The sequence below is a fragment of the Myzus persicae genome, unplaced genomic scaffold, assembly GCF_001856785.1.
Source record: "Myzus persicae strain clone G006 unplaced genomic scaffold, MPER_G0061.0, whole genome shotgun sequence".
NCBI classification, from domain to species: domain Eukaryota; kingdom Metazoa; phylum Arthropoda; class Insecta; order Hemiptera; family Aphididae; genus Myzus; species Myzus persicae.
The window spans coordinates 297,953-324,909 of record NW_019102141.1 but is presented as its reverse complement, the minus strand read 5'-3'; the positions used below and the strand labels follow the sequence as shown (position 1 = coordinate 324,909).

General features: G+C 35.2%; 1 protein-coding gene across 1 annotated transcript in view; it reads right to left on the bottom strand.

Moving 5' to 3' along the window:
• Nucleotides 1-26,957, bottom strand: part of LOC111031370 (optomotor-blind protein-like) — a 138,530-nt gene that overhangs the window by 55,009 nt on the left and 56,564 nt on the right. The window contains exon 2 of the mRNA XM_022311280.1: nucleotides 22,279-22,399. The gene's annotated coding sequence lies outside the window, so the exon portion shown is untranslated. The remainder of the gene's footprint in view (nucleotides 1-22,278; nucleotides 22,400-26,957) is intronic.

The following is a 26,957-nucleotide window of genomic DNA, read 5'->3' as shown; positions in this document are numbered from 1 at the left end:
TTAAATACAAGAAATTGTTTTGGTTTTAACATACCCACACTCGGGTGGTCCGAATAGTTGAAATGTGTTAATTTAAATTTTTTCTTTTTAATAAATTTAAATAATGTGACATAATAATGACTTTGTTTTCTAACGATGCGGCACAACGTCCAGTTCGGTCTACTTAAAAAAATGAATCGACCGTTTACGAAAATCATAATTGTACCTATGTGTTTTTTAAACAATTTGGTTAGGATTATAATAAATAATGTGTAATAACAACTCGATTGTAACGTGAACAGATTAATCATTATAATAACGCAGAGTTAGAAGAGTGGTTATATGTACCTACTCTCCAAAGAAAACGTCAAAATATAACTGCTCCTTGCGCGTCTATTATATTATCATTATAGGTACCTCCTATAATATGATATACGCCTCGATCACTTCACGGTTCAAATACAACGTCAAAAACTTGGTGTCCGTAAAAAACATAGTATTATAATTATAAAGTTACTATCAGTGCTGCGCAACTTGGCGTATTTTTTTTATGCATTGCGGAGGGGGGAGGGGGCAAAATATAACATATATTTCTTACCAATTGTAGTACTCTGTTTAAAATTATAGGTGGAAAACCATGGAGGAGTTGACACCTATATTTTAAAATAATTTGTCAATAATAAATCTATACATTGCACAGTCCTTGAAGTTTTGTAGACTTGTTTAATTAGTAAAAATATATCAAACTATTAAGTATTATTCATGTCATAATGAGCAAAACTTTAAGAGTACCTATTAAAATATAAATATATTTTAATAAAAAATTATTAATTACATAAAACTCAAATACATTAAATGCACATTTGCAGAAAAATAATTATATTCAATCTCGAGAATATTATAATATAATTATTTAATAGAAAAAAGGGTTGAAATTAATGTAATTTGTAATATTCAATGAATTAGAGCTTAATACCTGGTGAGGGGTGAGACCGGGGGTTGAAATCTTTGCCTGCAATATGAAGTATTAGGTGACAACTGCCCTCTTGTCCTCCCCAGCCTACACCTATGGCAGAAATATAAATATTTCACCTGCAGGTATAGGTGATTTCGACGATAAACGAAATTGCTTATAATAAATCTGTGTAAAATGTGAAATCGACTTATAGGAATGGATGGAAGAGTTATCGTGTATAATGATATTATGACAAATGAGGCAAATAGATCTATGAATGATGATGGGCTAAAAAACGATGTACGCAGTCGTAGGGGGTCGAACGACTATTGCGCGCGATATCAATTGACTGCATGGTACACGGACCACGGGCTTCGTCTATGGCGTGCATTTCATGGGAAATTACAATAATATTATTATGTATAATAAATAACAACAATAATATTATCACATAAAAGTAGGCTAACGGTCATTATAGATGTTGAAGCCTCAACAGTTAAATAAAAATAAAATGTATATGTATATGATTGTATTTAATAGGTATTGACACCAACAATTAATTTGCACCAGATCGTCCAATATCGAAAGCCGTTCCTCTCTATACGGGAGTCGGAGTGTGGGATTCCTAAAGTCCAAACGAGTCTAAAATAATACACACATATCGTATAAAGAAATACTGAGATCGCCGCTAAGAAGAAGAGTTGAACATACATTTTTACCGATAGAGTCAGGCCGGAGAGCGTTGGAAATCGGCACGCCTACGTGATTGCCGTCCGTCGTTTCGGCCGCAAGCGAAACACATGTGAAACCCTCCTGGACGACGATAGCACAGTAAACCGAATCGAAAACGGTCGATGTGGATCTCGGAAAAGCATTATGGGCCTCGTATATTATGCTGTCTAATGGCCGTGATATGATATAATAATACAATATACATAATGGGGCGATTATATAATATTCGGCGCTGAGGTGAACGATGATGATAATCGAATTTGCGTGAAAACTACAAAGGTCAGCGGCCAGATTTTCAAATAAGTACACGAAAACTATCGATATTTATATGCTCAATCATGCAGTAAGCAATATTTTTTAAATTTGAACCTGTATTTGAAAAACATACTATTTGTCAAGGTATAGTTTTATACAATAACTAATAATCATACAATGTATGATGCAAGGTATTTTTAAAATTTTTTTTTATATGAACGATATGATTAAAGAAACTACTCAACATAAATACATTTTTAAGTGAGTGAATTTATATTTTTGACTCATTTAATTATTATTATTATTAATATTAAAAAAAAAATATTTATACTGTTAGTAGGTGTCTGCAATTTCTCAACATCGCAATTTCTCTTTAGCCTTCTGGGTGCGTTTTCTGGGATGTTGACAGAGTCAAGGGCAAGGATCAAAAGGGTTCGAATAGTTAGTAAGAGGGGGGGGGATGAAATAGCTTGTACTTAAGATGATGTTACAACTTCTAAGACTATTTGAATATTTAAATCTGAGTGGGATGTGTGGTTGATACTTGGAATTGCGCGTTTGTAATCACGTACTTAATGTTATTGATTGGAAACAATATTATTACTCAAAGATGTGTAATATATACCAATATGACTGTTATAATATATGCACGTTGCTGTTCACAAGATGTATGCATTTTATTATGAACCTATTTGGGTGAAAAATTAAACGTTATCCGACGTCGACTAATGGCCGATTTCTAGACGATGATATTATTATAGAGGAGAACCATAAATTATAACTTATGGTCTACCGAAAGCGAGATAGATATCAAATCCTAGGCGCAGATAATGTACGTACCGTGTATTATTATAATAATTTATAATTAAACCACTGCCGCCGATGAGCGTACAGCCTCTTAGGTAGTAGTGACCTACTAATTATTGCTATTATAACAATGCGCCCGAAATTCCTAGAAGGATAAACGTAATGATATAGGTACGTACGTGTATAATACAAGCGTTATAATATTAATTATTATTATACGCGCCACTATAATATTATACATACGTGATTGACATCGCACTGAAAATCGGTATGAATGTGTTTTCGAAACTGCAGATAGTAATATTATTATTATTATTATTATTATTATACCGTCGTACAAAGAAACAATTGTTGTTACACGCACCTATTAAGTAATATTACGTGCCTAAGTCGTAGGCTTATATAAGTTACACTAGTAATATTAATACATCATTTTTTGATTTGTGTTGTTGTTGTTGTCCATCACCCGCACGGAGGAGTGGTTATAATATTATGTATAGTGCGCTGTCTTGAGTGGTTGAAACTAATTTGTTTCTTCGAATAATAATAATAATTAAAGATATGATTTTTTTATGTGAATTTTTGTCCGGCGGAAATGCGCAGTCAGAATGAAATGTGCCCACAACGGCCACCAGCTATACCATGGTATACTTAAATATACCATCAATTGATATAAGGTGCGAATTGTGTACGTTTTACCCGTAGGCTGCGAGTCTATTATACAGATGATCGTAGTACATACATAAATTAGACGTCATGAAACGTCAGATAGACACAACACGTACAGACCGACGACCGTACCAACCGATTACCGAATACGATAATATCGACTCGATCGGAAAGGACGGACACGAACATTCGGTCTCGTTCTACGTCGTACACGAAACATAATAATAATATAGGTATTATAATATTGTACCGACTGTTGACCGCAACAGTGCAGCATTATATTATTATTTGCGGTACGGAAATGTATGACATATACAAGCGATGATATTATAATCCTCGGCCGGCTCGAGGGTGTTGAAAATGAGAAAAAGAAAGTATACTCGTATAATACTCGGGGAAAGCCTTTTTTTTGTGTAAAGTAATCGGTGGTGGTGGCTCGGCGGCATTGAGGAAGTGTTAATAACACTGCTGCACCGGGGCCGGTGGTCGGGCGGAGTAGACCCTGCTCGCGTAATGCCTCGGAGGTTTTTGTATAAAAGTCTAAGCTGCCCCGCGCCCCACTTCACAGCCGCCACTGAGGGTAAGGGGCGCGTACGCGAAGGGACTTCTCTATATATACTTATTAAATATGTGACGACTCGGCGGCGCGCTTTCACCGAACAGCAACGTAATCTTTCAATATGAGCCCGCTGCCATCATTACCACTACACACACACACACACACACACACACACGTGCTGATATAGAGCACAGTGCGCCGTTGTCGTATTGACACTCTCTGCGGACGGCTTTACGGCAACGACACGAGTTATATACACACACACAAACGCATATATATATATATACTAGACTATTATAATATATATATAATACGCACAGCATCTCTTTGTGTGTGTGTGTACTCTAATCCTCGGGAAGTCTGTGGAATTGACTCTCATCTCTCTCTCTCTCTCTATATATATATCCGTAGCGAGCTGCAGATTATTGTACGCGTATTACGACGCACTCTTCGTTCGCTGTTGTACTCTCGCATACGCGTGTAAATACAAAATATTATACAATATAACATATAATATAATATTATATTATCCGACAATGTCATACTATACATGGCCAATTAATATATTATTGGTATACGCGTATAAGCGCTCAGCGGGTGACGGACTGCAACGCGCGTCGATATTGCGGCGCCTTTTAAAAATTTCAAACCCAATAAGGGCTGAAGGGGTTTTATTTCCCCCCGAATATAAGTTCGATATGCCGTTTTTGTCACCCTCAAACTTTAATATCCCGCACTCCGCCATATTATATAATATATAGGTATTGTATTATACTTGTACTTTAATATCCAAATCCAAACGCTGTTATACATGCAACGATACAATAATGAATCGTAACTGTATAGTTTTCTATACATTTTACCTAAACCACTTCTATTGGGGTAGGAGACGGATTTATTGTAATTTCATTATTATATAATTTGCATTATACTGGGACAATAAAAAATATTTCCTCTGAATCTTCCCTGAAGAAGCAGTCTTTTCAACCAACCTCCATCGAACTGTATTCCAGTATAGTGGTAATAATAATAATTATTATGTAGGCGGTACTCCAATAGATAGGTATTTAATATATATGATATGAAAAACGTCTGTACGGAATCGAAAAGGATCTTATTGTGGTATCCGGGGGACCCAACGATAGTATAATACATAATAAGATATATATTGTACTGAATTCTCTCATAGGTGACTTACATCAAGGAAGGAGAAAAACAATCTTTCTCGCAACCCTTTGCGGCCATATTATACATAAGTACATAACTCTTAACATCCGTAGGAGGTGCGTGTGCGGCGCCGCTGCGGGTGTCTAATATATTATTTCATGAGACGTTTGTCTCGCTGTGAGACACATATGGATCATATGGATGGATGAAAGAACAAAAAAAAAAATAAAAAGAATTATTACACAATATTATATACGCTCGGTGATATTTAAATAGATATCTACTTGTTACTGCGACGGTGGCACATTGCGCTCGCGATATAAGACATTTTGCCGGTGCTTTATTACAATATTATAATATGCTCGAACCCGTATACATTTGGTGGCCGCCCAAACCCTTTTCTCCATCGTGGCGGCGGTATTTTGATTTATGTAAGCTACTTAGGACCTCCCCTGGGACCCTTCCTCCTCGATATGAAATATGCGTACAGTTCTGCAGCGACAACCGCTTTGATTTGTCTACCGTGTAACCAGCTTTGTCTAAACGGCCCGTGAACGATTTGTCATTTATAATTATTTATGCGCGCTGCACCGCCGCCGAAAAACACACACGTCGCAGCAGCAGCTATATCCTCTTCTTTTCGTTATTAAATATATATTATATTCTCTATGGCCGCCCACGATAATTATTATTATTTACGAGTTGTTTTTTTCCATGGATTCTCTTTGCTATTATTATTATTACCATCATCATCATCATCATCATCATCGTCATCATCATTATTATTTGTACACGCGTAACCTATGCCTATATTATAGTAGTCGATCGGGTGATCTTCTTTCGTGTATATTATACACGTATATACAGGTACTAAAAGTAACGCCTTTTATATTACTATTATTATTATTATTATTATTATTATATATACATGTAGATGATAGCTAGTATGCGTAATGTATAGGTCGAATCGGAAAGAGGGGGGGAGGGAGGGCAGGAGGGTGAGTTGATGATGATCCTCGTGCGCGTATACAATGTATAATATAATATATTTTTTACCATAGTCATCGTCGAGAGATAGGTGGTACGCCGTGGTATATATAAAGTGACTATGTTCAGTGACGGCGTCGGTGCAGGGATGAATACCACCGCCTTTTCAGCAATATATATAATAGGTATATATCTATATAATAATATAAGCGTTCGACGCACTGTCATTACGCGGGTGGGGCAGTGAGACGCGCACCCAAAGGGGGGTGATTAATGCGAAATCCATACCCAGACACTTAACGCCGGTTATGTCAAATCCCCATCGTTCGACGCAAAACTTTCGCCGCGACTATACGACGACTATACGACGTGTATACTTCAAACTTTTCACGCCAAACTTATACCATTCATGTATATATATATTATATATACATGGAGGTACCGATCTGCGAGCGTGAGGGTCGGGGCAATAATGAGAGACGGAGACGGTATATATATGCAGTACAGCGAGAGAAACGCTGAAAAATCGGCAGCCAGAAGAATAAACAGAATGATGGATCGTGAAATTTGTGAACGGCTTTTTTTTTGCTCTCTTTCCCATTTCGATTCTCGTTTTTCCCAACAACACTGCCCTTAATAGCTCGTTCAGACGCGTTTTTCAAATCGCACACCGCACAACATTATAATGTTATATGAAAATACGTGCGTACTATATAGTATATACACATTGTACAGGCATATATATACGTAGGTATATATTAATATAATACGCACCTTGTACGGCAGTACAAAAACTCGATCGGATTATATTCGATCGCTAAAATTTCCAAAAATAATAAAAAACAAAAAATTCTTATTCTTACACGATATTATTTCACCATACGCATACGTCAAACTATAATTATACATATCTACTATTACTACTACTACTGCTATATATATATATATATACTGGTACAAGCTTATCCGACTATATAGGTACTACACCATAAAATAACATAACGACCCGGCCGTTCTCGCTATGTATATAATATAATATGTAATATTGTAGTTGTGGCGGCTGAGACACCGTCGTGCAACGGTGTTCGCGTAGGTGATAATAATATTTGTTGTCATCAATCATAACGTTTAAAACGGCGTGTGTGACTTTTTAAAAACAACTTTTCCGTTGTTACACGGGGTTTAATTATCTCGAGCAGGGACCGACATAGCTGCTGCAATGATGGATGAAGTCATTTTTACGCGCTCACCGAGATAACGCCATATCCGGTCCCATCGCTTGACATATTTATTATTATGTGTTTCGGTGTTGTTTTTCGTGACGAGCCGGTTTTCTCTCTCTCTACATAATATCTTGTGCCAAACTCCATTGCTTTGCTACAAGGCGGGTCCAACTATATAATTTACGAATAATTCGACACACCGCACCATATTATATTATCAACTACATGACGCAAAATAATATAATATTATATATTATATTTTAATAGCAGTACACCTAATATCGTGTCACAGTGTGCAGAGACATGTGTGCGGTGAAAACAAAATCTTTTTAGGCGAAAAAAATGAAATTACATTGTGTCGAAAATGCAATAGTTTTTTTCTCTTGTAGAATTAACAACAAAAAAAACCTTTACCCGATACACAACGCGCGCTTTTATTTATTCTCCGCAGACGTGGGTGGTTCGGGCGATGGAAACACATTGAGTTGCGTGTTTTTTTCCTTCTTTAAACATAAATATATATATATATATATATATATATATTATATACCTTGTTCGTCGCATTAGTCCCGCTCGAACGGCCTCCTATTTCCTTTTAAATTACATTACAGTCTCGCGTTTGTGCTCGACGACTATGTCGATGGCAAATTATTCGCGAGTTCATTTCATTTTGGAATTTCTAAGTCGTCCACCGCCGCCCCTTCCACCATACCCGTGTACATACTGCAGCCTACGCGGAGTGAGTTTTCTTTAGCCTTGTTTCCGACGGTGAAAAATCACATTCAACTTAAGATTCCTGCACTCAATGCCGGCGTATTAAAAATCGGCTAAACACTATATTGATACGGAGCACAGTATATCACGACAATAAATGGTACGGCTATTCGATGGTATTATATAGCTATAACCGATGGCGCATTTACCGTCGAGAAAACGACGACGGTGTCTTCTCTCGATTTCAGTACACGGATACTTCCTTCGTAAACGCTACTACTGCAGGGGCACATTTTTAAGGAATATTAATTAAACTACAACTGCAGTGATTCGTTTTGCATTCGAAAATATTTAACAATGTAATATGATATTCATTTATCCTCCCATTAAGTGTTAGGAGACCATATATATATATAGCATCTAACTCCGATATCCATCTCTGCATCGTATACAAAATGTATTATAATATTTTAATCGTTATATTATATTATGTAACAATGTCAAAACTATCTTACAACGATGGGCGCACTATTATACTCCGACAGTATAATTGCATATTATGTGTAAACATCATGATGCACGTCGTATATACGGGTATCGGGTCCTGTATAATAGTATGGCCGTATGGGCGACTAGCGTGTATTATTATTATACCCACGGTAAGGTGAGGCTCGGGTCCAAGTAGAAGAAGAAGAAGAAGAAGAAGAAGAAGAAGAAGGAGCTTTGTGCGTGTCGACGAGGATATAATAATATTGTACATGTATATAGTGATTGATGCGTGTCCGGCGGCGGCATGTCGCGCGACGGGTATGTGTGTTATTGTGACTCGGCCGGTCTCCTCCGGGCCCCTTCTTCAGTAATTAACCGTCGCCACTGATAAGCAGCGCGTATCGTAGTGGCGTGCCAAAGCGACGGGCGTATAGACGATATATATATATATATCGGTATACACACATTATATACCACAATATACGTATATACGCCTAATACGGGGTATAATAATATATTTCACATAGCAGGGTAGTGGCGTGCGTGCAGCGTCGTTTCTATTTTTTTTCTCGCGGTTACGCTACTTTGTACATACGATGACTTGCAGCACGCGCTCGCCGTTGCCGCAGAGATAACAAGACCGGCTCTGATTAATGAACGTTAAATGCGCTTTTAATACGCGTTCATATACGCGTTCATATACGCGAGCTCCGAGGCTGTCTGTATCGTATAATATCTGTGTGTGTGTGTGTGTGTGTGTGTGTGTGTGTGTGTGTGTGTGTGTGTGTGTGTATAGACCTCAACCCCCTCCCCACCACGTGCTCGGTTTGCTCGGTTATTATTCTCCTAGGAGGTCGTCTTTTTTCCGGTTCGCCGGATCGCCGTTGTACATGTAGAGCGGAAAAAAAAATACAGGAAAAATACCGAATCAGAAAAAAAAAAACTCCTCATCGTTTATAATACATACATATATATTATATACATGCACGATGTGCCTACTGCTACCAATTACCATCACAAAAATATATTAATATATTATTGTTCGTAGTTTGCTCGTTCCCAGTATATATACATATATATATATATATACAATATTATGTATTACGCCACGCGCACGGTAAATTAAGCAAATTAAATTCTCGCTACAGATTATAACGTAACATTGTATTACAATATTAATATGTACGTGCCTCGGGTTTTTGTTTCACGCTTTCCACGCATCGCCGGATCGTTAGCAAGAGGGATGAAATTTAACCTTACATGCCAGAACAATATGCATAAAAATTAAAACGCAATAATTATATGAAAACAAATTCGCTCCAACACAATTTTAGTCGAATATTATTCGTCCCGTTATTTTTATTAGTACCTTGTCGACGGCCAATCGATTTTAATTTTATCTTTAGTCCAAAAAAAAACAAAAATAAAATAATATACAATATTAACGAGTTTTGTTTTGTATGTTTCTCTTTCGTAGCGCAGTTACCGTCGACCAAACGAATCCAAACCTATATACAATATATATATATATACTATTAAATAGTCGATTTCTGCATTACCAATATGAAAATATATTATTATATTTATATTTTATATTATATAGTGCTTATACACAATATATATAGTGGCAATTTTTCTTTTCTTTTAAAATTCCATAAAAATACTAGACATTTGTGCGTTTTAGTCGATTCGACGCTGTAGTCGCGTGGGTTTACCTTGGGGAATTTGATTGGCATTTCAGTTTCCGCTCCAATTCATTTCGCCGTCACCACCAACGAATATAATACGACTGATATAGTATGCTGTATACGCGTGACGTCCGTCGTGTGTTTGACACAATTTTTTAACCCACATCGATCGACGCCTATAATATAATTTAATATAATACATTTATGCAGAAGGGACGTTCGATGCGGCATATATACGTTTTCGAGGTATCGTGTGTGTGTGTGCGATTTCGGTGGTTATAAAATAATAATAATATGTTGTTGGATTTACAATAATACGCGTGTATACGTGCACGTGTGGTGTATATAGTGAGCATTGTGGGGAAAGAACAAAAACATTGGCCGTCGATGTCGCGGTGGGTTCGTATAGCATATAACTAGTTTTCTTTTATTGGCTTAACGGCAACGTTTTGCAATTTAAATATTCATCTACCCACATTCCTAGTCGTTCGTGTTTAAGCACTACATAAAAGCTTATATTATGACATTCGATGTTATGTAACTTTCATGTACGTGTGTTTAATATAATATTGATAAATACGCGGCCGATTTATGAACAACTAAACACGACTTTGTCGCATGATCCGATAAAATAATAAGTGCCAACCGTGTTATATTATATTGTAAAGACGCGAGACGTTCAATTTTATGCACACCCAACAGTTTCAACTCTAAGTGATTATCGTCAAACACACAACGCCAATTTATTCCGCCTAAATTATTCGAATTTATTTCTCGATACTATATATTATATAATGTATTTTAAATTGCAATGCGTGTATGTCACATTTTTACACGGGCGATGATTGGCCTTATTCACATTTATCCATTCCACCAAATGTATATATACTGCAATGTCACTTGCCTATACGTTTAATTTGTATGGATATAAACCAAACCTTAAGTATTTCCACTACCCAGCGATTTTCTACGTTGAGTGTGAAGTGTTAAAATGATTAATTGGACAAATTTATTTTCACTTTAAAATTTATCGGATAACCATGATAAAAAAAGATAAGAACAATAGAAACAGGATAAACTTAAGTTAAAAAAACAAACCACGGCTCAATGACAACGACGCGCGACGTAGCGCTGTGGCTATACCAGAAGGTGGCCTACCAATCATTGGGCACTTCGACAAAATGTTTCGTGATTTTTTACTTTGATTTATAACTATAATGCTATTGACCCAGGAGCACTGAGTATAGGTACCTCAATTACATTTTCAGGATTAATTTAAAAATTCCCTACTTTTTTTTAAACGGTATAATTTATTTAAGATTTTTCACAAAATTACAAAGTTATAAAATATGACGACTAAAAGCAAATCTCTGTTTAGAATGTTAAATGTATGACATAAATATTGGTTAGGTATCCCTTGCGATATCAGCTTTAGTCCTTATAGGTACATGTTTTTTATAATTATTATAATTTTGGATTGATCTTAGAAGCTTTAGATAAAAAATATACATAATATATTAGCATATAGAATATAGTATTATAAATTATTAACTTAATTAAAATATTTAAAACTATTCTTTATTATTAATCCAATTAAAAAAATTACCAGTTTTACCTCAACTACCTGCAAAAGACTATTATACACGCGTGTGATGGTTGAAGCATTTTAAGAACCTAATCCTAAAAGTAATAAAATATTTGTATGTTTGTGGTTGTATATTAGGGTGTAATAAATAGAAAGACGGCAACTCCTGACTGTAATATTATATTAGGTAGATAATTAGTTAGGAATGCAAATTTTTATGTGTCACATAGTACGAGCCAAGCACTGGCTATAAATGCCTGATCCCAGACTAGGACGTTCATGAGATGCAATAGAATAAAATATATTGTATATGTGAGCGTGGTGACACGAACACGATGGCAGACAAAGACGATGGGGAAATCCATTTCGCAACGTTAAGTTTATGTGCATACGAAAACGAAATATGTATAATGTTTATACAAACTATTTGTTTTAGTCGACAGTGGAATAATAAATGCGATATAAATCAATGGCTCATAAAACGAACGCGCAAGACAACGACAATATTATTATACTGATTTCGTTTTATTGCATTATAGTATTCGACTTGTCAGCATTTAATTTTCCCTGCCGTTTTTATTGTATCCGATGGTGGGCTTGAAACGGGTGATTATATCGAAATAAAAAACCAGTTTAAGTTGACTTCGGTCACTACTGCATGTACCGTGACATTTTTAGCCGAAAGAATAGCCTTTATAGATCGATAAGAGACACTCAGATCCGTGAAAAATCTCGTTCGATCAGAGTAGTATAATATCATTATTATATTGTATCTCAATATCTCATCATCGCTTGCCCTCAATATCTCCATATAATAATCACGCGCGAAATAATATTGTAATAGTTATGGCGTAGTGAACACCGCGTCGTACATTGTATCCAACCCCTCCCCCATGTGCTTTAAGCCCAAAAATATGATATAATATACAGGATAATAATTGTTTAATTATTGCACACTTGCAATTATTCTCTCAGGGGCAGTTGTGATGGAAAACACACACACGCACATACACATTTCGAAACACATATATTGTGTTTGGTGGTGAAGGAATAATCATACACATAGCGACGATATGGAGCAACACGCCTTTGAATGCCTCTGGCGGGGATTGACGACGACGACGATGACGACGACGCCGGTGGTAGTAGTTCTTTTGTCGTAACATTTTTATTCGCAATCATACTTTTCAACGACAATGGGGACGAAAAAGCATTTGCGTAAGTACACGTCGAGTAGTGCGTACGGCGCATAAAAATATAATAACAGTAATAACAATAACATTAATAATGACGATGATGATATATAATATAGCATTGTTGAACATCAAAATATTACAGGAGACACCTTCGTATTGTACCTACATCCGTAAGGACGCCGCAGAAAGTATGTGTTCATGACGTTCATGTATACAACGGTTGTAATCCCCGAGACCACCGAACTAGCCGCTGCCGTCACCGCCGCCTGCATACTGTCATCGTCTTACGCCTCACCACAAGAGCGTCCCTTATTGCGACACGCGGCACGCCGAAGCCCCTTTTGTCGTCGTTTTTTCACAGCAAACCAGTTAGTTGTAAGACATATCATTACTATATGTTTATCGAACAACGCGCGTAGTTCATCCTTTTCGTCTGGCCTGCAACGACACTCGGCAGCGTTGAATTATTCATATATACGCGCGTACAAATAGTACACTGCACACACACACACATACACACACACACATACACACACATAAACATATACCTATATAATATTATACTCGCGTGTGCACATATATATATATATTCTTCCTGTATATACCTCTTGTCGGCGGCTGACTGTTTTTAATTTCCACCGCGACGGTCGGCCGACAGGTCTCTACGCCGCGCACCGAGTACCTATATACTACCTACCTACCTACATTTGTTACATTCTCGGCGGGCACTATATGATATTAAAACTGTAAAATGCCGAGCGTTGTTCATATAGGTATACGCGTACACAGCGGAGATGCCAAGTATTTTGTCTACGACGTGGTCGCGGTGGCGTGTCGTGTAATGTCTGCACCGAAACGCCTATACAATAACTGAGCGTTTCTTACACGTAATTTTATCCGAGAGCTAAATACCTATACATACCTGATATGCGTGTACGGCTTGTGTAGGTGTGCGATATAATATAAAATATATAATAAATATTATATTTAAATATGGGTGCACACGTTGCAGCGTATTTCGTTGTACTTGTTTGCCTTTTTTATGCGGTTCGTCGCCCGACTTTGCCATATACGCGGTGCAGAGCGTAACCGACATATATAAGACCTACAGATTTTGACGGGCTTGAGTATACGCCATGCGTATATAGGATTTCGATAAGCGAGCCGAAATGCTTTAAATGTATATTATTATTATTATTATTGGGTATATACTGCAGCAGTCTGCAGGTCGTGGGAGTGCGGCAAAGTGTAAAAAATAACCATGATGTACTTAGGCGAATGTATCAAAACACACGCCGACCGAGTTTGGAGGGAGGAGGGGGGGGCAAAACACCCTTTTCGAAAATCAATTAGAACCACCGAACATTATAATATACCTACTGGTGCGGGTTTTTTTTACGTTCTTCGGAAAGAAAGGAGCCGACTCCGATCTGCAGGGTGTATATGGCTGCGCCGAACAAGAGTTGCAGTGAACTATGTATAATATAATATAATATAATATATAGCTGTTGACGAGGCGGCAAGAGGCGTTGACACTTGTTTGATGGAAGACACTATAACCGAAAAGCTGCGGCGGTGGCACATTATGTTGGAGCGCGATGACAGAAATACGCGCGCGCGGCGTAAACGAGCACAAAAGGAACGGCGTTATGGCGAAATAGCGGAGGCAATAATTATATATCGGGCACCAAGATGGATCACCGCCGCCGCCGCCGCCACTGACGACAATGCTGGAGCGGCGGAGAGTTGCCCCCTTTTCATCGCGCCACTGGCAATACCAATTTTCTTTTGACCCTTTTCATTATTGAAACGCGCGAGAGCGTTTTACTCTCCCGCCGAGAATTTTGATTGAATACTTATATCCCACTATATATACTATATACACTGCTACCCGCCGGAACGCGTCTGCTGTCTCGAGCTCCTCTTGTGCGAGCGGTGTGTCCCACGCCGCCACTCGATCGGATTAAGTTTTTAAATAAAAAAAAAAAAATAATAATAATAATAACATACAATTTCCACGGAGGTTTTAAATTAAGTTAATGATTCGTTACGACGACGACGACGACGACGACGACGGATCTCTCTCACACACTCTCTTTCTCTCTCTCTCGCTCTTTAAATATATGCACCGACCTCTCCTCTTTTACGCAATTTTATACGCGCGAGTACAATATTATAATATTTTATTGTATACGCATGTACACGCACAGGAACCAAGTGTTATCACGATTTTTCGAGCGTACACTAGTACTCGACAAAGGTTTTGTGGTATTAATAAAAAAAAAAAAAAATAATAATAATAATAATAAATAAATAAAAGGAAAATTCAAGCGTACAAATTCAACCGACTATGTACAAGTGTCGCAAAGCATAACGTTATTAAAAGAAACATTTTTAAAGAGTAATCGTATTTGTATAATTATTATTAAATAATATGTATACATTACGGGTAGGTGTTGACCTATTAACACACGAACAAAAATTTTTTCTGCCACTTGGTTTGAAATATAAAAAAAACAACAAAGCGCGTTAGAAATCTATAACTTTTAATGATGGAAAAAATAAAATAGATGAATTTTGTTGTTATTTTTTAAAGTATTTTAAAATTTGCAAAAAAAATGATGATATTTTTAAAAAATTAAATTCCATTTGATTTTCACTGCCGGTTGCAAAAGTGTTTTTACTGTGAACATATTATATATGGAACCTAACTGATTTATAATAAACTTTGATTGAGAACTTTGAATCCGGTAAGTTTTTGATTTAATTTACAATTCTTCTCAGTCAGAACGGTAGTCTTACAATCGAGTTATAATGCTGACAAACAAAATATCCGATTACATTTTGTCCTATACGATACAGGCTGTACCCTATTATATACATCCGAGTAGTATACATATCATTATAAATAGTAAGCAAGGATAATATTATTTACTGTTTGAAATTGTTGCAAATTTTTTGAAAAATTTAATAATTATTAAAAAAATAGTATTACGCTCAGTGATGATGAAATAGTTTATTAAATATTTATATATTATACACTATACTATAACTATGTAGATACTATAATGTTACCTATCCGATGTTTATTGTTGAATAAAAGATACGATTATTATTTTTTAATTATGATGTATCTCATATATAACTATTATAACTATTACACGATATCAAACTCTCTACTTTTATTTGTATTTTATTATTCACTCAAAAAGGTTTGTACGGTTCACATAATTGAACTTTATTCGCTATATTTTAATGCAGCCGTTTATTTATTATACGGTACTGAATAGAAAGCATGTATAATAGATATATATACGTATATAGAAACTTGCGCGTTTATATACGTATCTATACGCGTACCTATACGTGTATTATAAACATATAGTAGTATAACAGGCAGCAGCACTGCCGGTTTTACGTCATGATTCATTGGTTCGGTTGTAAGGCAATTTACGTACAAGTCGCGTTCTTTACATAAACTTGGCTTGTAACTTTGATAATGTAAAATCATCGTAAAACTATATTGGCCGGCGTAAAATTTTATGGACACTTATATAAAGAGAGAAAGAAAGAAAAAAAATAATAAATAAAGAAAACCCGCACGGGGTAACCACGATTTAGAGCCGATGGATTGTATGGACCATAAACAACGGCGAGAGCCGAACACACCGCACCGCTATGTACAACTATATCTTTAAAATGTAAAGGGCAAGGAAGAGACAGACGCACGTAAAAAAGAAAAAAAACAGGCGAAAGAGGGAGTGGAAAAAAAAATTGAAAAATAGTAGAAATACGGCGGTAGCCCGTTTGCTCGACCGGCTCGAATTTATCGTCCCTCAGGGATTCGGCCCTTGAAAAGAAGAAAACCTTTAAATAACCATATAAATATGATCATTGCCACCATGAGCTGTGTGTATCGATGGTGTTTTCTATTTTTCTCTTCTTGTTTTTTTTTACGCTCGCCTGAAGTCCGCGTGCGAGCGTTATAAAACTAATACAAATTTCATGACCGCAATTCCGGACCGTTTCCATCCAATCACTATTGTCGGTCTCCCGTTTCCCGGTAAGTATCGATTTTCGCAGATGCCGAGCATATCTATTTTCCAGCGTACAACGGCGGAACATATAATATTATGTGCAATACGCGAACGGTATAACATATAAAGCGCTGCTCATATTATTATTATTCTGTTTCCGGTCGGTCCTCCGTACGCGTGGTATGCCGAAATAATGCGCACTTTATCGTAGAAATAAAAAAGTATTGGTGCAAAAAGTCGGCGTGCTATAGAGTAGGCGGAGATTGATGAGGATTCATACTTCGTGGGCTTATCTCCTTTTCAAATTATTTCTAACTTCCTTGAAATGAGTTGATGAGGTACCTATATTACTTTATTTTGCAGCAAGTAATGTTGAAAACGATATAAGTAATGTTATTATTTTAAAATTAAATTTATATTTTTAGAGTCTGCAAACATAGTAATCTTATATCTGATAAGGAACTTTTGAAAATAGCCTATTAATTAAATTAAATATGTATTCAATAAGAATAATATCATATTATTAATATGTAAGAAGTTAAACTATATTTTTGATTTTTAGCTTCATTAATAATATTTGATTATTATTCATAAATCATTGACATTTATGTTTAGTACCTACTTATGTGTATTGTTGGAATGTACTGCACACAGTAGGTAAAATATGTGATAAACGGTACCTACTAAAATATTGAATACCCTCTACTCCTAACCCACGGCGATTATTCAAATTTGTTTGCTCATTTAAATGTACAAATGTTACCAAAATAAAACTCAGGCTTTTCCTAAAAGTCAACTAAATTTTGCTTTCATGCAGGTCTAAGTGCACAGGAATTCTCCGCAGCACCAGTGTAGTAATGAACTATATTACACAAAATTCTCCAAACGAAAAGTTTTTAAGTATTAATATAGGGTCTTGTCTGTCGTCATGTTCTCGACTCAAGAGTTTTGCCCTATATAATGCATACGCAAACCCTTTTAATTACATGAGAAAGCTGTTTTCGGTGGAAGGTATATAGTTTGGCACAAAAACGAGTACAATCATGGCAGCGTCGTCGTAGTCTTACTACATTGTACGCAATACGCACGTTTTTGTGTGTACAGCAGTGAACAGCAATAATAAGGTTAAGAAGAGGAAAAGTTTCGAGAAGACTTCTGTCTACATAATGCTGTACAACACTTACACACATACACACACACACACAAGCACACACACTGGAAGCGCTAAACGTTCGGAATTCGACGCGCCTCCGGGAAATCCGGGGAACAAAACGAGTTGATCAAGATGAATGGTCGGACCCATCTCGAAGCGACGCAAAAAATATTCATTATACATTGTGCGCCACCATGTATATATAGAAGAGAAAGCCATTTTATTAATAACGATCGAAACCGACGAGGATGTATAATGTATATTATATTTTAAGTGTAGGTATATAGTAGTGTACTACACCTATCTATACCCGTACACACAAATACTATATACTAACTATTATATTATTATATATTATAAATATTATGGTCAGCAGCAAACCCATGTATACGCATTAAAAATTATTGACGACTTCTATTATTGTTATGCCAGCTTACGCCATGTATATAATATAATAATACAAGTCGTGTTATTTGCATTTCGACCCACATTAATATTTATTACACATTATTATTTTATACGCTGGACGAGGCAAAACGAAAAATGACATTTGACGAGTGAAATTGCTCGTAGCTATAGCTTTTAAGTATACCTACTTATATGCGATTGCAAAGTGATGGATTTTCAATCTACAGTATTGTGTACTACGTCATACCAAATCTATACATGTATATATGTATATATAATACAGTTTGACCGCGTCAATATCGTTTGTTACATTTGCAGGTATATATGCGACAGCATCAGATTTAGGTGTAGGCAATGGGCATCATGCTGCTGGTTTAAATACAGACTGAATACAGAGTCACCGACCAGTTTCTCGATCGATAGCGTACAAATATATATATATGTAATATAATATAATAGCGCGGTGGAATTACGATGATATGATTTAAACACCCGAGGCGTGGATTTTTTTTTTGCCAAAGTGGTTCACTCTCTAAAACGTCGGGTGCACATGTACAATTATAATATATTACATATTATACACAAATATATATATATATATGTATGTATACGACCCGACAACCGTCTGCGCTATACTTTGCTGCAGCATAAGCACCTGCTCTCAGTGTGTACAAAAATATTGTAACGTGCAGAGCTCTACTGCTGCAATAATCGCTGAAATATCGCAATAATATGGGTGTTGAAACAAAAAGAAATGTACGCTCAAAGCGCCTATAGGTATACCTTTTTTTGCAGACAAGAGAATTAACTATTTTATACATTGTTTCAGTGGCACCGAGAGGAAAACACGGAGTCGAGCCTTTATACTTCGAAAAAAGAAAATTTATTTTTCGATCCCCCCATCGGCTGAGTTGTTTAACAAGCTATTGAACTCGTATTTTGCGCGCCACGGGGACGAACGAATGACAATCGTAATAGATATAATTGGTAACTGAATTCCCGGTGACGCGACCGTATTGTAACGTAAGATGCACCGGTCGCGCCGGGGGAATGATAATTCAAACGTAATTGTCACCCGAAGGGCAAAAGTTTCGTCGCGGGCGAGAAGGGAGGTCGGAAAAAAAGGGTCGAATTCGACACACGTCTGCCGCGAGCCGCAGTCGTTCTCTGTCTGAAACTTTCATTCTACTACGCTGCCGCAGTTATTGCGCGATTTACGCAGTTACGCGGATATAGAAAAAAACCCACAAAAAACAAATTATACGTTATTATTTTTTAGTGCTGCGACGTAGGTTACCAGTACTAACCACCCGGCGGCGGGGGAGGAACAAAAAGAAAAGAAAACCTTTTATCGTTTTTTAGCAGAGCAGTAGGAGGCGCACCTACACGCCGCCGACCTTTAACGAACATCCGCTTGTCAATTACGATCAGTTAGCAACTCGAATGCGCGGAATACGCGTACAACAAATGAACGACCGGCGGAGAAAAGGGTTCGGACGTGAAAAGTGAACAGTGGATAAATCATTAATCATTTCGTCGTCATCGTCATCGTCGCTTTTCTCGGCGTGGATGGTAGCGGCGTTTAAAACTCGGCGGCGCTGGCTGCAATTGCTCGTTCAGAGCTATAGGGTATTATAATATTGACAACGCGAGATACCGTGGTATCAAAACTATACTTATCATCGCAGCTGTAGTCTTCTATCTAGCACACGCGTATATACAATTATAATAATATGCCATAACACTCTGTCCAATGGAACCGACTTATTCGATTTTAATTTAAGTAGTATTATATTTATAAACGTGATAATGCAATTAGATTTAAAATAATTTACATCTATATCCAATAAGTCCATTAAGTCTTTTGCTTGAACGTTAATACTAGAACTATTAATGATATTATTAAAAATATGTATGAACGAAACTGGATTGACGGATAAAATTAATATTACGTCGATTACTTTTGGTTTAAATAAAATGTAAAATGGATGTAAAATATTCATCACTATTGACTCGAGCTCAAATGACAATATTATTATTATTATTATTACTTCAGTTCGTCCTACTCATTTGAATGATAAAATTAATTCAAATTCAGATATAGAGATGTTGAGAATGGAAAACACAAATATACATACATGTATAATACGCCTTAATAATTAATAATAAATATATTGTATTATAATTTATAATACTTGTGAATTATGAGCTACGTAATTTAATAATGCATTAATCTTTGATACGGACATTGTTTCTAAAATAAACTTTATATTGATTTTGAAACGTATATAACTGCACTTGTACATATATTATTATGTGGCATATGCCATACATCGCTTCAAAATAATTATAATAACAATTTATTGTTAAAGGGCCCGCTTATTGCGTCTTTTTGTCTTGGCAGTAACGTAGATTGACCTCTGCGACAGAAATAACTGTAAGCTATAAAGACGACTAGGGAATATTTGGCATGGACAAAAAGAATATGAATAATTTCATGGTGTACTTTCATTGATATTTTTCTACTTATATTACATGCTAGTTTATTACCCCGCATCAATGTATACATCGTACGTATAAAAAATGACTTACTAGTTTAATCTTGGAGTAGTTCTATCTCGTACATTATATTATAACACAATTTAATGACAATAAATAATGACCGTTAGACTTAAAATGTATCAAGTACCGAAGTTTTATGTTATTTTTCATTTCTATATTTTGTGTGGATTTAAATTTAATAGGACTTACTGATCTACATTATAATATACACGTTTTATATTGTTATTTCATTTGTTTCTACATATTATTATATATTTTATATTATTGTGTCATCTGTACAATATTTTAAGATTAATTTAACACACGAACAGTCGTTTTAAAGTAGAAAATATAATCGGTTAACACGTTAGACTTAAAAATATATTATCCGAAAACTGCGGGGGACGACACACGCGCACATTTAAGTCGTATCGTAATTATTTCGTGGGTAACGGAATCTGTCAACACGGGATTATGAATGAACGAAAGGGGTGTAGTAGTTGTAGCAGTAGATACTACCATCATCAGTATGTCATATATATTATATACGTTAAACCTATACGGCTATACTAGTAGTCAGCCACGAGTTTTTATTTACTTTTTTCACAACTTTAGTCAGAATAAGCCTCTGCAGGGTGGTGAAGAACAAGGGGAAAAGGGCGTTGTTTTGGGTATAAAAAAAACAAAACGGTTTTTTCTCTCAATTTGTTTTTCCCCCGGCCATTAGAGGTACTCGCGCGTATACAAAAATAAAACACTGCTTCCGCCGTTTAAATCCGAAATCCATGCCAACTGTTGTGCCTGTACGTTCGGGGTCGAATTCCACTATATCGCTGTCCTTAACTGGTTTATATAGTGGTGAATATTAATGTGCGAGCATATACGCACCCGCGCTAAGGAGACACATGGTGAAAGGATTGGTGTGGCGTCGTCTATATTTACAGGTGACGGGCGGGGAAGGGTTGAGAAGACGCACGTATATATGAAACGAGGAGCAAAAAAAAACCAGCGATGGAATTAATAAATGTCCTCCGGTATGAGATTAATACAAGTCCCCCGGGGAAGTCTATATAGGGAGAGGAATATCTCCGCACTGCTGTTATAAAAACGGCAAACCAAAAATAAACGTCTTACCTGTTCGTTCATGTTATGTCGGACTGTATTGAACGACTCCGACAGTCATAGTCATATTGTACGCTACAATGAATGACGCTCGTGTTTGTAATATAGCGTGATTCTCGATAGTGGGCAAAGCCTGAAAAACAAATTTTTAACAATGTCAACATAATATACACATATAACCGTATGTCAACTTATATTCGACATATAAATCTAACGTTTGCTATTGATTTTATAAATTAACTTAAAATATGCTATTCACACATCATGGCTTTATGATTTGTCAAAAAATTATTTTAATATGTTTAACACAGGTCATATTATTATGTATTCATAATATAATATTATGAATTTAATGGTATAATAATTATATATTATATTACATTATAATATTATACATGTATTTCCATGAAGTGCCATCGGTAGGTGGCTTATTCTTTTTCGAGACAACTAAGACAACATAAACCCCTATAATATCATAATAAATATATTATAGATGTGTAATGCACTAATTAATATTGCATAAATAATAAATTGAATATTTAAAATATATATAATAGGCATATAATATCATATTAAGACTTTATTATTATTACCTATATATTCAATAAAATTAACATTTAACTTTTATTTTATCGCAGAGTTTTAATAATTAGTATTTGTGCTTTATTGGATCGTTTTACTCTCAATAACTCATGGTAACCCGTAGTGCTCGTGCAGTTGAAGAACTTCCAGCGGAATTAATATTACATAATGAACGGCAACCAACATAACATAACTTTTAAATTCCGATTATCGTATAGGATTAAGATAAAGGTTTAAACTAAAAATGATTACTTATTCAAAAACCGGTGAATTTGAAGTGGCTCTACAATAATTTTTAATATGTCCGCATAAAGTGTATAATTAAAAAAAAATTTAAGTTCCAGTAAATGAAATTACAGTGCTTAAACAATTTTATATTTTGCATTAATTTAACAATATTTTAATAGAGCTATTGCCTATATAAACTCAAATTGAAAAACAAAACTACAAATACACTCACATTTGTACAGATCTAAAAACTAAAAACTATATTTAAAATAAATTATTGAAACTACTTGTACTAGCTGATATAAATGAAATAATGTAATATGTACATATTTTTAAATATAACATTTTTCAGTTCAAAACTAAAAACTTATTAGAGATAAATCGATTTTCCAAATATTGTTCAGTTGAATTTAATTTGGATTCGTATTTGATAGGTATATACGACCGGATAACTATACATTATTTCAATCTTTAAAAAAAAACTCTGTATCAAATAACATAATTTACATTTTATTAATCATAAATGTCTTTGAATTAAGTACGTCACATGTTGTTAAGAGGAAAACACATAAGTCGATTAAACCACTGTACAATAATATATTATTATAATAACTGTGGACACTGAATTCGAAACTAACAATTGCCTACGCATTAGTGCAATGGTGTAGAAATAGGGTGGCGTGGGTGGTTATAAACGCCGAACAACTAATAATTATATCATAATGTATTTTTATGGACGTCTTGTAATTAAAATAAAACGAAATAAATAATAACTTAAATAACTTCTGAAGTCAAATTACACTGCACGTGGGAAGCGAAGACGCGCACGCATATTTGCAGTGTACGGAAAATATTTTTTGGATAAACTTATTCAATAATAATTTATTTTATTATATAATATAACATCTTCGGTAAATCAATCGTTGAAGAAGAATACAACAAGTACCTTAAAAAAATCACCGCCAACACTTCTATTAGGTATAAGTATAAAATGATAAAGGCGTGTCTGGACAACTTAAAATAATATTATGTATAAATATTTGTTTTTTTATTGAAACGTATAAAATAGAACTCGCAAAAATTATAAATTGCCATAGAAAAGATGTATTGAAATATTACTTGACATATTATTATGTAATAATTTAAAGTGTACATATCGCTTTGTGTACATTGACGGGATCAAAATTCCTAGAATCAAAAATTTAATTTAAATTTAAATTAAAGAAATACATTACATATGTATACTTTTGGTATACCTAATCGGAGAAGTGTATAAACCTAGTTAACAAAATATTCATTTGGAAAAATGAAACTTTACGTCAAAACACTCGTAATGGCTTATTAAAAATATTTCGACTGACTTAAATTTTCTAGGTATAGCGATACGAATTCGATCTCGTTAATCCAGCATAAATATAATATTATAATCCCGGCTTAGTAAAAAATATCCATTCCACTGTTCACATATTATACCGTATGCGGCGGCACATATGGGTTACCCAACGACGTACGTAATACGACTCGTTGTGTAGGTTAAGATAATAATAACACGAATATATTATTATTGTAACATATATAGGTATGTGGTTTTTTTTTTTTTGTTAAAATCCGACGATTTCAACGATATAATTCGTTTGATTAAAACGTAAGTGAGGAAAAAACGTGTCATCCGTCCAGAACAATCGCATACGTTATATCGGATCCCGTATACGAGTTTTATTATACAGGTAGAGGGAGCGGGAGATGAGATAAAGCGATGATGCAAACACGTATAATATAATAATAATAATAATAATAATAATAATAATAATAATATAATATGAAAGTGTCCTGCGCCGGACGATGAGCCGCTCGTTTATTATATATACAGGTACCTACCAATATATGTACATGACTTACTGCTCGGCGGCGTTGTGCGACGGCGGGGGAGGTGTAAATCACGATTTGACGATAAAAATCGACGGACGATTAATAATCGATTTTTTCCAATCTAAAATGACTACCGAAAAATAATCGGCGACCGCAACGAGCGATCCTTTCGCTTCGCGAGGTGGATTCCCATGGATATCGGTAAAAAAACGATAGGTAGGTATGCCGCCATAATATTGTAATGTTAAATACATATATATATATATAATTAGATAATATTATCATCATCACAGAGACACACAACTATAGTGCAGAACTGCACATTATATATTATGTATAAGACATTTATCACAATCGTTGAGAATTAAATATAGGTAATCGAAAACAAAATAATACAGAGAGCATGTCTTATTATTATAATACTAAGTAGTAAGTAATAACATGACAATAATAATAATAATAATATGTAACACGCGTTTCGTGCGTTTATAATAATATAATATATCGTATGATGTGATGCGTGTTGTTTCATAATATGAGGCAGTTGCCACGAAAATGTAACGACTTGTTATATTATTTATTGCGTTTCGCGTGTATAATAGACCTTTATCCTTGTTGTAAAGCAAGGCACGCATAATAATAATAATATAACAGTGCAGAAGAATATTGTATTATATTATTATTGTTATTATTATTATAGTGGTTGTTGTACGAGATGATCTAGTCGTTATAATAGAACGGGGCTCATTAAAAACAAGAGGAAAAAAAACAATATAATATAATCGGCGTGCCGCTTGTATATTATATATTATTATTTATTATTATTAATGTGTTGCTCGGCACGCGTGTAGCATATATACCTACGATATGTTATTTTCGATAAAAAATTAATAAATAAAAAATATATACACCCGTAGTCCATCGTCGATTATGACGTTATGCATTATTATAGAATACTAAATTATCCGTATTCCATCGTATCGTATATTACATATTTATGTAGGTACGCTCCGTAGCTATATCACGATATATATAGATGTTATAAAGCATTATGATAAAAGGCGTACCTATACGTTATAATACTACTACTACTACTACTACTACTACTACTACTACTACTACTACTACTACTACTACTACTAATAATAATAATAATAATAATAAGCAATAATACGTTGGTATAAATAAATAAATAACTGCGATGCCCACACGCGTCCTCCCGATCGCGGCGACGAATGCTGCAGCGTCGGTCGGATGCTGCGCTGCTGCTGCTGCTGCTGCAACCCAAGACGGCGGCGGCGGCTAATGGCTCAATCTGCGCGCACATTGTAAATCAATTAACTCGTGTTCGACGTTTATATATTCTACGAGAGTAGTTTTTGTACATATTTTGCTCGCGATTATTATTCCTTGAGAATTCCGTATATAATAATAATATTATCGCCGTACGTACAGCGCGGGTACCTATATTGTATATATATATATAATATAATATAATACCTACATAAAATACGTGGTGCGCATTCACTTCATTTCTGCAGTTCGTTATTGTGATTATTATTATTACACTGTTATTATATTATCAATGTAGCAGATGCTCCTCGTCCAGTGCGATACAAACAACAACGATGATCGCCGTCTACGTCCGAGTAGACGGGTAAAAAAATGGTTATAATATTATATATCGGTGTAATATATATTATATACCTACGCGCGTGGTAACTAACTATAATACTATATAAATGTTATATCGCTATCGCCGTACCGTGTTATTAAAAATGCATCACAACCGCAGAATTTATATTATGTACACACATACATATAATATTAATACTGTATATACAATAGCGTAGGTATATGGTTTCCAAGTCATATGGACCGTATTTCGCTTGATTTTCCCAACGATAATAATAATAATATTATACTATTTGGCTATTATAAATATATAATTACGCCGACCCGAGGACGACGATGTGTACAATAATGGTATCATTGTACCTACGTGATATACA